The sequence below is a fragment of the Anoplophora glabripennis genome, unplaced genomic scaffold, assembly GCF_000390285.2.
Source record: "Anoplophora glabripennis isolate ALB-LARVAE unplaced genomic scaffold, Agla_2.0 scaffold341, whole genome shotgun sequence".
Classification (NCBI taxonomy): Eukaryota; Metazoa; Arthropoda; class Insecta; order Coleoptera; family Cerambycidae; genus Anoplophora; species Anoplophora glabripennis.
Genome location: NW_019416475.1, coordinates 18,539 through 31,753, shown reverse-complemented (window position 1 = coordinate 31,753; position 13,215 = coordinate 18,539).

Sequence of the window (13,215 nt, the reverse complement as noted above, 5' to 3'; positions counted from 1 at the left end):
AAATATCAAAATCTTTCTCGCAATAGTCCATAATAATAATTTTATTAAAAATCTGTATTAAGAAATCCAAAATTTCGGTCACGACCTGCTTAAATGGGATCCAATCTTGTGGACCCCCATTTACATCGCATGCACCCTCATTTATTGTTTTCGCTGACATGGATCCCTTGCAGTCCGTAGTCGACCTCTTTGGGAATCATTGCACCATAGTAAATCACATTGATTTATTTTTCTCTCGATAAAAGCATGATTATCCTCAGAGAAGTATTATCAAAAGCTTAATTAATGTCCACAATGTAATTTAAAACTACCTGCTTGTGTTGTAGCACGTATTCAGCTTTCTCCACTAACCGATGCAGGGTTGTTTCTGTCGTCATATCTGGTCTATAGACAAACTGATCTTGGTGTAGAAGTTGGTTTACCAATACACTATTCCCGATAAATTTACCTAGCAGTTTTTCATCTTCATTAGTAGAGTCATGGAAAACATAAAAGTTATTAGTTTCAGAATCTTTGCTACCCTTGTCTTATTTTGAGAATGAAAGAGACTCAAATTAGTCTCGAGGTTTTGCGCATTTGTCCTAGTGATAGATTTCCCCTGAGAACTATAAAAACCTTATAAAAAGCTTATAAATCAGGTCAGCTCCCTGGACAAATACCATCTGGTCTTTGCGATTATTGCTCTTCTCATTTTTTAGTAGTGACATCATATTCGCCAAAAAATGGACAATCCTATACAGGGGTGGAAAATCCACATGGTCCATCTGCCTTTACATAAGAGCGACAAAGTAAAGTAAAGAAATCCGTGCGATAGACAAGGATGGCTATAGTGAAGACGCTCCATAATCTGAATAGTCACCGCCCGTTTCGGGTTAGAAGTGGAAGTGACTTTTCAGATTATGAAATGTCTTCAATGTAACCATCCTTGTCTAACGCACGGATTCCTATGACTTACTTTATCGCACTAACGTTACGACCGATGTACCATGGGGAATTTCCGAACCTATATATTCATTGTCAAGAACATTTTTTTAATGTTCTACTATATCGATTTTCAACCTAGCAAAAAATCTACTTCGGGTATAAGAAAAAATATCTCCTTTATTATGACCTTAATTATAGAATTTACATACTTAAGCAAGAACATTGTTGATTTTTATAATAATTAACAAAATAAAATAATATTGGAGTACGCAGCACGCACATTGAAAATTAATTCATATAAATCGCAATCGGTATTAATCAAAAAAATGTTGATTAATGATTACTTGTGTATCAGCTTTATGATTTCCGTGTTGTACTTTTTTTTAACTTAATTTTTAACAATTTTGATATCCTATGCTGATGTCTAGAAGACATTGAAAAAAAAGTCATTGATAAGGGAGATATGTCATTTCTGATCTGATTAATACCACAATGTACTACGCTCTAAAAGCTCCTGCTGTAAGCTATTATTATAAAATTTTTGCGTATTATAGTGAAGCATCCACTGAAATAAAATCCTTATCAAAATTATTGTCATTAAGATATTTTAAAACTAACAACAAAAATGTTATTATAATACAGTTTAGCAAAACTTTCTTATTGGTTGATTTCCCTCAGTGTATATAGTTTTTTAATTAATCTACAAAATAATGGAAAGGTACAACTCTCAAAAAAGTGAAAGGATCTTTTTGGACTTAATTGTTACACCGTATTTAAAATTATATTTCAGTAAAAAACTTTTTTGCGAAATAATAATATTAGAGATGCAGATTTAGTCAACGAGGAAATTTAAAATTTGAAAATAATAATTCAAAAATATTCCGTTCTTCGAGTAGCGTAGAAAAAACCTGTATTGTTAAAAATAACATTATTATGCAAGTATCCAATCTCCGAAATATTTGATGGCGTCAGTGTTCTGCGGTTCTCACCACTCTACGTCCAGCATCCATATATTTATTTAAATTATTTAAACATAATCTCTAGTCACAATACTATCAAAGAACTAACTCCAGAAGTGTAGCATAGAATTGAAAAACACGTTATACAATTACAAAAAGTATTGTCTTTAAAGTGACAAAAAGATCCTAAACAGAGACGGATATTCCGGTGTTGTCGCATTACCCACTGTGGTAGATTTCCATGGAAGAATTTTTATCAGTAATTAAAATATTTCCCCCACTCATAATCTTGTAAATATTTTTCTATTTTAACGTTATCTTCTCTTAAAAGAAATTTTGTTTGTAGTGGTTTGGAGATAAGAAGTAAAGATTATGCAATCTTACGATATAACCACAATATTAATAAGTACCGATAAAGTAACATTCCATAAAAACAGTGTTGCTACACGGTACAAATCTTCTATAATAAATTATACTTAGTATATTTACTATTTCCCATTAAAGGTATTGACAAAACTTTGATCATTTTATTATAAAATCCGCTTGAAATTTTAAAGTGAATTTTCGTCTAAACTAAAGGAACTACATTTCATCTAAAATTAAATGTTGTAAACTAATATAATTAATATTCATCTGCCCCACTGAATTCGAAGTTAAAAACTCATTTATTATGATGTAATCTTCGAAACTACATTTATGAAGTTCATTTTCTCATCTTCTCGTGTATCATTACATGCAATATCAGGAAACGACGTGACTCAAGTTATTCTCAGTTTTCATATTGTCTCGATTAAAACGCTAATAACGATATAAGAGTATATCTGATATATTTTAAGTACAACTTGACATAATTTTTGCAAATGTCAAAAAATAATAGAATGAAAAATTGGTATTTATTATATAAGGGTTTATATTATCAAGGTAGGTAAATCTTAATGTAAAGCTAAGGACAAAAACATTGACAGCTAAAATCTAACTTTTTCGGGTATATGTACCTATAGGTAATATACAATTTTGCTTCGCTGTAAAATACCAAGAACATAGAATAGATAAAAATGTGACATTTTTGTACATGTAACAATAGAAAAGATGAAACTATTTTATCACAACAAGTTCACAAACTTTTTTAGATATGGGCCTTTAAATATTTTTTTTTTCTTAATGTTTCGAGAAAGCGTTATAATAATTTCACAAAATTTATATCTGATTATTTAGTATTTACAAAAACATACTATTAGTTTTGCATTCAATTGCCAGTGCCCTTTCCGTGAAGGACCTACACCTATGACTTTTTAAAAATAGTTATGCATACTTAGTTAAAACGGTACATTTATACGAAAGAAAGCTCACTCTTCTAAATATTCGTATATTCATAGATTTTGGAATAAATTGCATATCAATGACTGAACTTTATGTTCAGGAACTACAGTTTTTCACAGGAATTTGAATTGATACATACATAGAAAACTTAAATCTGAACAAGGCTGATATACAAAGATTATTACAAATAAATATAAATTGGACATAAAAAAAATGTAAACAAGTTTAACATCGTTATCGCACTAAAAGAATAACGTAAAGTTTTGAAAGTTATATTTAACGAAGTTGCAAATAAAATTAGAAATAATGATTTTCAAACAAGAAAAAGTGTATTTTCTTTAAGAAAAACTAATGTTATGTTTCCTGTCTCATGGTGAACCCTTCGAATACCACACTAACCTTCATAGTTTTCTGTTGTTTTTAAATTTATTTGTACTAATAACAACGTTTGCTAAACTATATTTGCATTCTGTTTATGTTTATCTATTAATATTTTTTGTATACAGGGTGTTTGGTGGGTAGATAGAAAGTTTTAAAGGGCTGAGGTCGTTTGGAGTAGTTTATTACACATCATATAGGGTGATTCACTTTTTATGTTTAAGACTGTAACTATCTCGTCAAAATAATGTAACTTTGAAGTATACGCTTTTTCTTCCAAATGCTTCCTTTTAGAGATAAAACTCTTGAAATACCTTTTTTTTTTGTTCTTATTTATTTTTTCTTAAACCAACCAAGCCATTTGTTTTATATATAGTGTGAAGTATACAGATTTTACAAATTATTGTGAAAACATATCAATCATAGGCGTCCGTAAGGGGCTCTAATAACCCTTATTTTTAATATAATTCCTACGCCACTGGAAATTTTTCAAAATTAATATATTTTTTTACATTGCGGTTTATTCTACAGCAAAATGGTCTTTTACTAATTTTAATTGAAATTCTTGGTTTTTGAGAAAAATAGCTTTTTACGGATTCATTACGTGTGAAATGTTTAAGTTTTTCAAACTAAGTACACATAAATATTTCAAAGAAGTCATAGACGTAGAAGTTACGCTTCACGAAAGAGGCAAGGCGGTTGATCTTCCCCCCATATCTACGACCCTGGCAACTACAGAAATGCAGAAATATTACTATACTTTTGCAAGCACTGAGCGCAGATACTAGAATATACAATTTCAATTTTTTTACATTACGTTCTTGAAATATTAGAAAAAAAACTGATTTTTTTTCAAGAAACTTACACGAAATGTATTCTTAAATTTGGGCACTTCTCGTGGGACACCCTATATCCTAAAGGACTAAATAAAGAGCATCTTTTAATCTCGAGGCCAATTCTTCCTCGAAGGAACTTTAGTCCCGAGTTATATAAACTTCAAATTGCACTGTTTCCTGAAATAATCAGAATTAATGATTATTTAAAATTATTTTATAGATGTCATTTGAATTCTATTATTAAATGTTCGTATATTTTTGTTAAAATTTATATACCAGTGTTTACGTGTTAAAATTAAATAATAAATAAATAATAAAATATTTAAAAAATTTAATAATAATTTTGTGATAGCACCATTATATAGGTCAGAAAAAGCATTCCATGATTCAATGTAAATCATTAGTTTATTGATAAAACAAATGCATGTCTTATTAAATTTGACATAATAACAATTATTAATGTAAACAGAAATTTGTGTGCATGCCTCATATCTAACTATAAGTATTATTCTGTGCAATGAATGCTACACAATAAGCATTGTTATTTAAATTGGAAAAATTCAATTTCAGTCACCACTAATTATTATTATCAATTCATTACAAATTATATGGTTTCGAAAACATTATCTTATATGAACATAAAAGGAAACAATTACAAGAACAACGTTAATACGGACTAAAACTTGTAACAACTATTTAAATATGTACACTTATTTTTTGACTTTATGTAAATATTTTTAAGAATGTTATTTTGATCACCCACTATAGTCCTGAAATATTTTGAAAACAATGTATAAATAACTGGGAGCGTATACTCATCTCATAATAAACAGTAAAGTAGAATACAATGCCATTCCTCTCAGCATATTTGTATTATATTTGTACTCACATTTGTCTGTTTATTTTTCTTTCATTTGTAAAAAGTAAGAGACATTGTTAACCGCAAAAGAATCATATCCAGTATTCACCGTTTACGGGTCAAATGCAAAAATCGTCGCAAGATTGTTTGTCTTGTGGTTCCAATCCAAACAGAAAATTATTATAAAATTTCCCATTTTTTACTGTTATGTCGAAAGTAATTGTCAACTTTCTTATATTAAATGGAACATTGTATATTTTACATTCTTGTACTTTCTGAAGAAGCACAAAGTTTTGAGCGAAAAATCTGAGGCACACACGTCTAGCTAAACTCAGATACATAATGTTTTATTTAAATTTTGACACTTGCAAAGATTTTTCTGATTGCAGCCGGTTTTGGGAAAAATTGAAAAGTTAACTATTTTTCTAGACTTACGACGAAAATGTTACTTTCATCTCTTGAGATGAAATTAAAGGGTCAAATTTAGAATTTTCTTAATTAAAACACTAAACTAGCTAAAGTAACATATCGTGCTTGACAAATTTCACCTTTTAAATGGCAGCAAAGCTTTTTGAAAATAATGAAAGTACTGGCCATGGAAGCAACTAGAAAATAAATAATTTATTTTATAGCAGTTCATTTCGAATTAAGTAGAACATAAAATTATATATTATGATTAGTCTTATGAACGCTATATTCAATTATATGATAAAATAAAAGGGTATTTAAGTTTAAAAAAAAACACAAGAAAAACAAGTTGCGGAGGAAATGCAATGTTGAAACAAAAAGCCCACAATTAAATTTTTTGCAAAAACATCTATAATAACATTTTTTCGAATTTCAATATTCGCTGAAATAAAAAAGATATAGTATTTCTTTTCAAGATATGTTTAAAGCTTAAATGGAGCCAATTTGCGAGCACAGTTAATAACAAATGTTCCCAATGTTAACCATTCTTCTATAGCCCAGACATTTCAACATCTTCTATTTGAGTAAACAGATAGTTTAAGTTGTGTACGAAACGTCAACGTGTAAGTAGGATTTGAATGTTGCGCTTGCGCAAATTATATTTTTCTGCGTTTACGTTATGCAATTATGCATATATGCATATAAGTAGCTTTTCCGAATAAAATGTATACTTGCATGTCGCTAAAATAAAAATAAAAATTGAATTTTCTTCTCTGCGTCAAATTAGAAAAAAAAATGCTTTAAATAGTTATTGCTTATATAGTTTTATATTTTTTTTTTTTTTCAACTTCAACACTGTATTTGAATTCTCCCTGCTGGTTTTCATAGTAGAAGCTATTGGTTACATTTAGCCAATTAATAACTAAGCACATCTTACAAAAAATTGTAGTTGCAGTTACTTAAATTATTATCTCTTCCGTAAAATGTCTATGTAGTTTTAAAATAGTTCAATGTTGCCACTAATTGATCCATGAATAAACATTTATTTTGTATTTCCATCTTGTATTTTTTGACAAGATCAAGTTCCATGTTTATAGAGTAAAAATAACGCACTGGATTATAGTGCAGAGAAAAGTGCACAAAACAACATTTTTTCGATTATTAAATGAAGAAGTAATGTGCTGTGATGTTCTTTTTTCAGCACTGGAATAGCCTGAATGTCTTCTCCCAGATACTTGTATGATATTTAACTCTAAGTATTTATCAATACGCATTTACATTGCCCACTTCTCTCTTTCTAATATAATTATAGCAAGCTTTGAATCGGACCATTGTCAGCATTGTAAACAGCAGCAGTATTCATAGCCGTGTTAATAGTACATACATTTTTAATAACGATTTTGATGGTTAGATATGAAGCAAGCTGGGAACAATCTATATGTCCTATTTACAATATCTAATTACCTAACATATTTCGGATGTTAGGTTCAGCTATACCTTCTCTAGAGCACTTCCACTTTCTGTAATTCTTTTGAGATTGATTAAAATGATTCAAAACATAATGTTCGAAACTATGGAAATTTATTTATTTAAAAGTCAATAGCCAATCTATATTCGGCCTACTAATATATCGAAGTAGGATATCGACGTATTCAAATAATGATTCAAATGACAAAAACAATTACTTCAATAAGCTGTTGTATATCACCTGTAACGGTGACGGACTGGCAGAAGTAAAGCAGGAAATGGCGTACTATAATTTTTTGCTATTATCTGATTCATTGTTTCAGACTTTAGGTGTAATTTTCTATTTTCCACCTAAAAAAGAATTAAGGAAAGTCAACTAAATGGTTAAAAAGCTTTGGTTGACTATCATTTTTACTTTTTCAATTATCAAAGTGCACCCCTGTATAATCTGTCTTATATTACTAACTGTAGTTTAGCAAATTGAAATGTGATGACTTCGCTGGACGAAGTTTTATATGTAGTATGTATATAAGTATTTGGACCATATAAATGTTATGTATGGACAATCCAAGTAGTTTATAATTTTTTTATTTAATGAAACTTCTAAAGCTACATTCTAAAAAATGTATATTTTCAATACCGTTACAGATAGTACCTATAAGAATGTAATTCTTATTTTTAGAGTATGTGTTTTCAGTGTTAAATATATATAAGTGTTTCGATTAATGTATATATTGAATGTACAGTTGTTCGATATATGTTAATAAATAACTAATCCTGGTCTGTGTTAGTTTATTTTTTATTCTGTCAAGATACCTATAGTAGGAATACCTAATGATAAATTACGTAAAGTACGAAATAGAGAAAAATTGTACTTTATAAATGAAACTATCTTATGTAATTATGTATTTTAAATATATACAGTATAAAACATGATCTCATATTTTCAGAAAAATAAAAATGATTTGTCACATTTTTCATATCATCATTAGTAATCTCTTAAGTTACCTACGATTGGAATTTAAAATGATTCAAATAAACAAGAAATGAAACGATAAGGATAAAAATAATAATCTTATTGGATAATGGGGATATTTCTAGATTTCAAATTTTCTGAACTGGTAAAGGAATACTAAGCTTCTTTTGCGTTAGACAGGGTTGATTGTAGAAAACTTTCCGACAAATCTATTAAATTCAATGCGTTTTAATAATTTTAACTTCCTATTAAGACTCTATGAGAGTTTTAAAGTTCTTTAAAAAAAGTTATCTCTTTAAATTTAAATTAACGAAATAAATATCTATATGAGTTTAAGAAATTGTAAAGATACTCTCATAAATATTATTTAAACTGATCTCTTTCAGCAATATGTACATAACTTTAGTAAAAAAAAGTTTATTGCATTCAGAAATACCTTATTTTATAATTTATGGTAGTTTTTTCAATCTCTTAACAAATGTCTTAAAAACTGAAAAAGTGATTAGTACCTACATGGAAGACAGCATTTAGATAATTCGCTTGTCATTATGAAAATTAATATTCAAATGACAGTTAATATAGAATACAGGAAATACCTACAGCATTTTTAAGTGATAAGTTGAATATGATATTTAAGGGCCCAGATAGGACAAATTAATAATATTTGAAATATACAAAAGGTATGCCATCTGGGTCTAGACCTTTTTTGATGTCCAGATTATTTAATATTTCAAAACTTATTGTGCATATAAAATATTGCTAAAGTTTAATTCAGCAGAAACAAATAAACAATAGAAATAATCTACAAACACGTTTGCTATATCATAGCCTGCAACATTTAGTTTTTCATAAAACTATTAGGAATGGAGAATTACGTCTCGAATTTATCAAAGGTTGGGGAATTTAAAAATTCACATGAAAATTAAACGTATTGTCAAATAGATATGTCATTCAGATTGTGTGGTTGCTTCTTCAGATTTAATTTTTTAATCTGAAACTTCATATCTTGAGAAATAGGCAATCTACGAAAAAATGTCCATTATGAAAGTTTAATCATTCCGCGGAGGAAATACATTAGTGGTAACGGGGTAACTTTGAAATTTTAAATAGGAACCCCTATTTTTATTACACATTCCGATTCTGCAATTAAAAGTATGTAGGATTTGTCTGAAACATTTTCAATTCATTATAGATGGCGCTGTAATAGACGAATTTCAATGTTTGCAATAGAAAATACCACGTTTTAATTCATCGTAAAAAAAAGTTAAGTCATTTTGCAAATTTCAAATAATTGGAAAATTAATTGTTACTTGTAGAAATATAAGTGGCTGATGAACTTTAGCGTAACCCAGGAGTTAAAATAAGGTAACATAATACGGTCGATAGCCGCACGGTTTAAGGCGTCAGTACTTAAATCGATGTGTGCTATCTGCCCGGGTTTCGAATCCCGCGGCCGGTAGACCGTAGATTAGCTATGCTTGTACGGAGGATTGATTCCCTCTGTGCAGGTATGGTAGGGTGGAAGAATGTTGGCTTGGGTCAATGTGAGAGATTGACACCGGNAAACAAATTGTGAGATTAATTATTTTTAAAACAATATCAAATTATCTATGGCTAACTTTTTTCAAATATTTCAAATAAATCATTCACGAAGAGCCTATTTAAAATAAAATAAATTCTGAAACTTTCAAAAAACGGGCCGCTTGATGAATGTTTCCCGGGCCTGTTCATCTAGCCAGTCCGCCTCTGGCAGGGACTAACTCATACAGCGTTTCATGAGGCGAAAAACAAAATGAAGAACCACAACTGGGAGCGAGGGAATTCAGTTATGCGTTACACAAGGGGGTAATGATATTGAGCAGTTACACTGTCATTACGCCAGGCCCGGATCCAGGGGGGGTGGCGATGTGGCGATCGCCACCCCCAAAGCACAACATTTTTTAAAGATCTTCAATTTCTCCAAACGACAACAGGCAGTTAGTCGATATTAATGCAAGTAGAAGGATTCATTAGTGTCAAGCTCCTCTGAAAGAAGTGCTTTGCGCCACCCCCAAAACCAGTCTCTGGATCCGGGCCTGCATTACGCTTTTATTGAAATAAACCACATTTTTTTCTAAGCCCTCTAGTCGCAACAATGTAATTTACTCTTTAGCAACTATCCATACGACCTGGTCAAACCTCCATATTTCAAGCACACTAAACTTGGGCANTAATTTAAGATTTTAATTTTTATCTACAAACAAATTGTGATATTAATTATTTTTAAAACAATATCAAATTATCTATGGCTAACTTTTTTCAAATATTTCAAATAAATCATTCACGAAGAGCCTATTTAAAATAAAATAAATTCTGAAACTTTCAAAAAACGGGCCGCTTGATGAATGTTTCCCGGGCCTGTTCATCTAGCCAGTCCGCCTCTGGCAGGGACTAACTCATACAGCGTTTCATGAGGCGAAAAACAAAATGAAGAACCACAACTGGGAGCGAGGGAATTCAGTTATGCGTTACACAAGGGGGTAATGATATTGAGCAGTTACACTGTCATTACGCCAGGCCCGGATCCAGGGGGGGTGGCGATGTGGCGATCGCCACCCCCAAAGCACNACATTTTCATTCATTTCATTTAAGTCTAAGTTTGCTTACAGCAAAAGAATCAGACTACCTTTCAACAAAATATATTGTTATAAATTCCCTTTTAGCCTTTGTTATTTCAACCACGTTGATGTTTAATGTTTTCAAATGGTGCAAATGGGAATTACAAAATGTTTTGTTCACTTCAAACGATATATATTTTCAAACTATCCAAGTAAAAATGCAACGAATAACAAATTAATTTAGTGTAACGTGATCGAATTAGCCAATTGTGAAGCTTTGCGGCCACGCGTCATCGGTCACGTCGTACGTCTTTAACGAACTACGCATATTGCTTATCCTTTTCTTTTCCGTCTTTCCGTGGATACGGTCGTTCGTACAGCACTACATAAAAGGTAGCTGACTCGTCCGCCATTTTGGAGCCCACCACCTCTTCAAGGTCAACGAAAATAACCGCCGATTTTAAATTGTTTGTTTATTTAAAGCTTCAAGTTAAATTTTTCTGAATATTTAAATAAAATATACACCAGAATATTACTACATCTTAGTTAAGTGTACAGTGTGTACCCATTTTATGAATTACAAAACAAAATATACCTAATTATTTAGTTGTGCCATTTCTTAAAATTTTTCAAATCATATAAAAAATATAGCTCATGAATATGTCAAGGAGGGATTGTATATTTGACCGTGAATATTCGACATCAGGAGGTACAGGTCATAGTCTTTATTAACGAATATCTCGAGAACCATAAAGTATTGTAGGTATATTAAAACTTTGGAAACATTTAAGTAGAGAAATACAACAGGACGAACTCAATTATTATGTATATTCATGAAAGATCAGTTAAACTTAATGATTTAATAACAAAACATTGTTGTAAACATTAAATAACTTTGGAAGATTCGATACATTGAATATAGTAGGAACGGTAAAAGCCAACAATAGTTTTCTTCCATCAGCACGATGTTGTTCTATCTGTGATTCCTGAAAATGAGCCTTAAAAGAAAATAAACAACTCTATTTTGCTATTTATTTTATTAATTACTACAAAAACTTACAACACAAACGATCATTCTGTATGGGATGCCAATCCTATCTTCTGCAATTTATTAACCTTTTTTTGCGTCTTTCGGGATCTGCAGGGAACCTAAATTGTATAGACAATTTGGAGCAAATATTGTTTACAAACCGACTTTAAAATTAATGCAAATTTCTGAAAAACTGATGAAATTTCAATTTGAGGTTATATGGAGTTGGATTGAACTTTATTGCGGTGTTTCATGATTATATACCAAGAGTACTTACTTACCTATAGAATCTATAGCCATTTCTCGAATGATTCGTACAATTTGGAGCCGAACACCTAGTCATTTTTAACACAAAATTTTAATTGAAACCGTAGGAAACAACCGCTGACAGCCGTGATCTATGATTTTGACATGACGAAGTGGGCTCCAAAATGGCGGACGAGTCTGCTGTCTTTTATCTAGTGCTATAGTCGTTCGTATGACGTACATATATGCTAGTATAACCTAATTTAATGAAATCTGTTGGCTGGTGCTGTATAATAATATGTCATGGCGTTATCATTATGTATTGCAAAATAAATATATACATTGTCATTCATTTAATAATTTTATTTACATACCCGGCTTAGAATAAATATTCTGGGTTATACCCTGCTTATACCTAAACCCAGACGATTTCCAGTTTTTTTTTAATACCTATAAAATATTTGATATACAGAAGCAAATTAATGTCATAATATTTAAGTATTTCAACTATTCTTTCCAAATCACTATGTATCTGCCTTTATATAAAAATTATGTTTTGATATTATGTATTTAAAGAAAATATTTAAAGAAATTTAAGATACAAATTACAATAGGTATATAAGTACATTTATTAAATTGATGAAATAATTTCTTCAAGCCAATAAATGTAAAGTTCCAAATAAGTAAATATTTACTCAGTTTTACATTAATTTTGTTTTAAAGAAAACAATAAAAACATTTCAAATTAATATTATTTATGAGGAACAAAATAATAGTGCTAAATTGACAATATATTTAATTAAACAAACAAAGATTCAATTAATTAAAACACAGGACTGTGTCCATACAACAAAATATACTGTTAAATTGATAATATATTTAATGAGTCGGACAAAATTTCTATTAATTAAATCGCATGCGTGTGTCAATACAACAAAATATTTTGTTAATTTGCAAAATGATGATATTAAGTTGATCATAAATTTAATTCAATCGACAAATGATAAATTCTTTTAAATCGCGTACATATATCAAGACAACCTAATATTTTGTTATTTAAAACAATAATATTGTGGTATAAAATAAATTTGTAAGTCAATAATCAAAGGAAATATTTATTTCAATTAACTACATATTTAATTGTGGATATATGACACTTTTTTTTATTTGTTTTAAATAATATTTTGTTGTATTAAACAATGTTTTCTCTGCGTG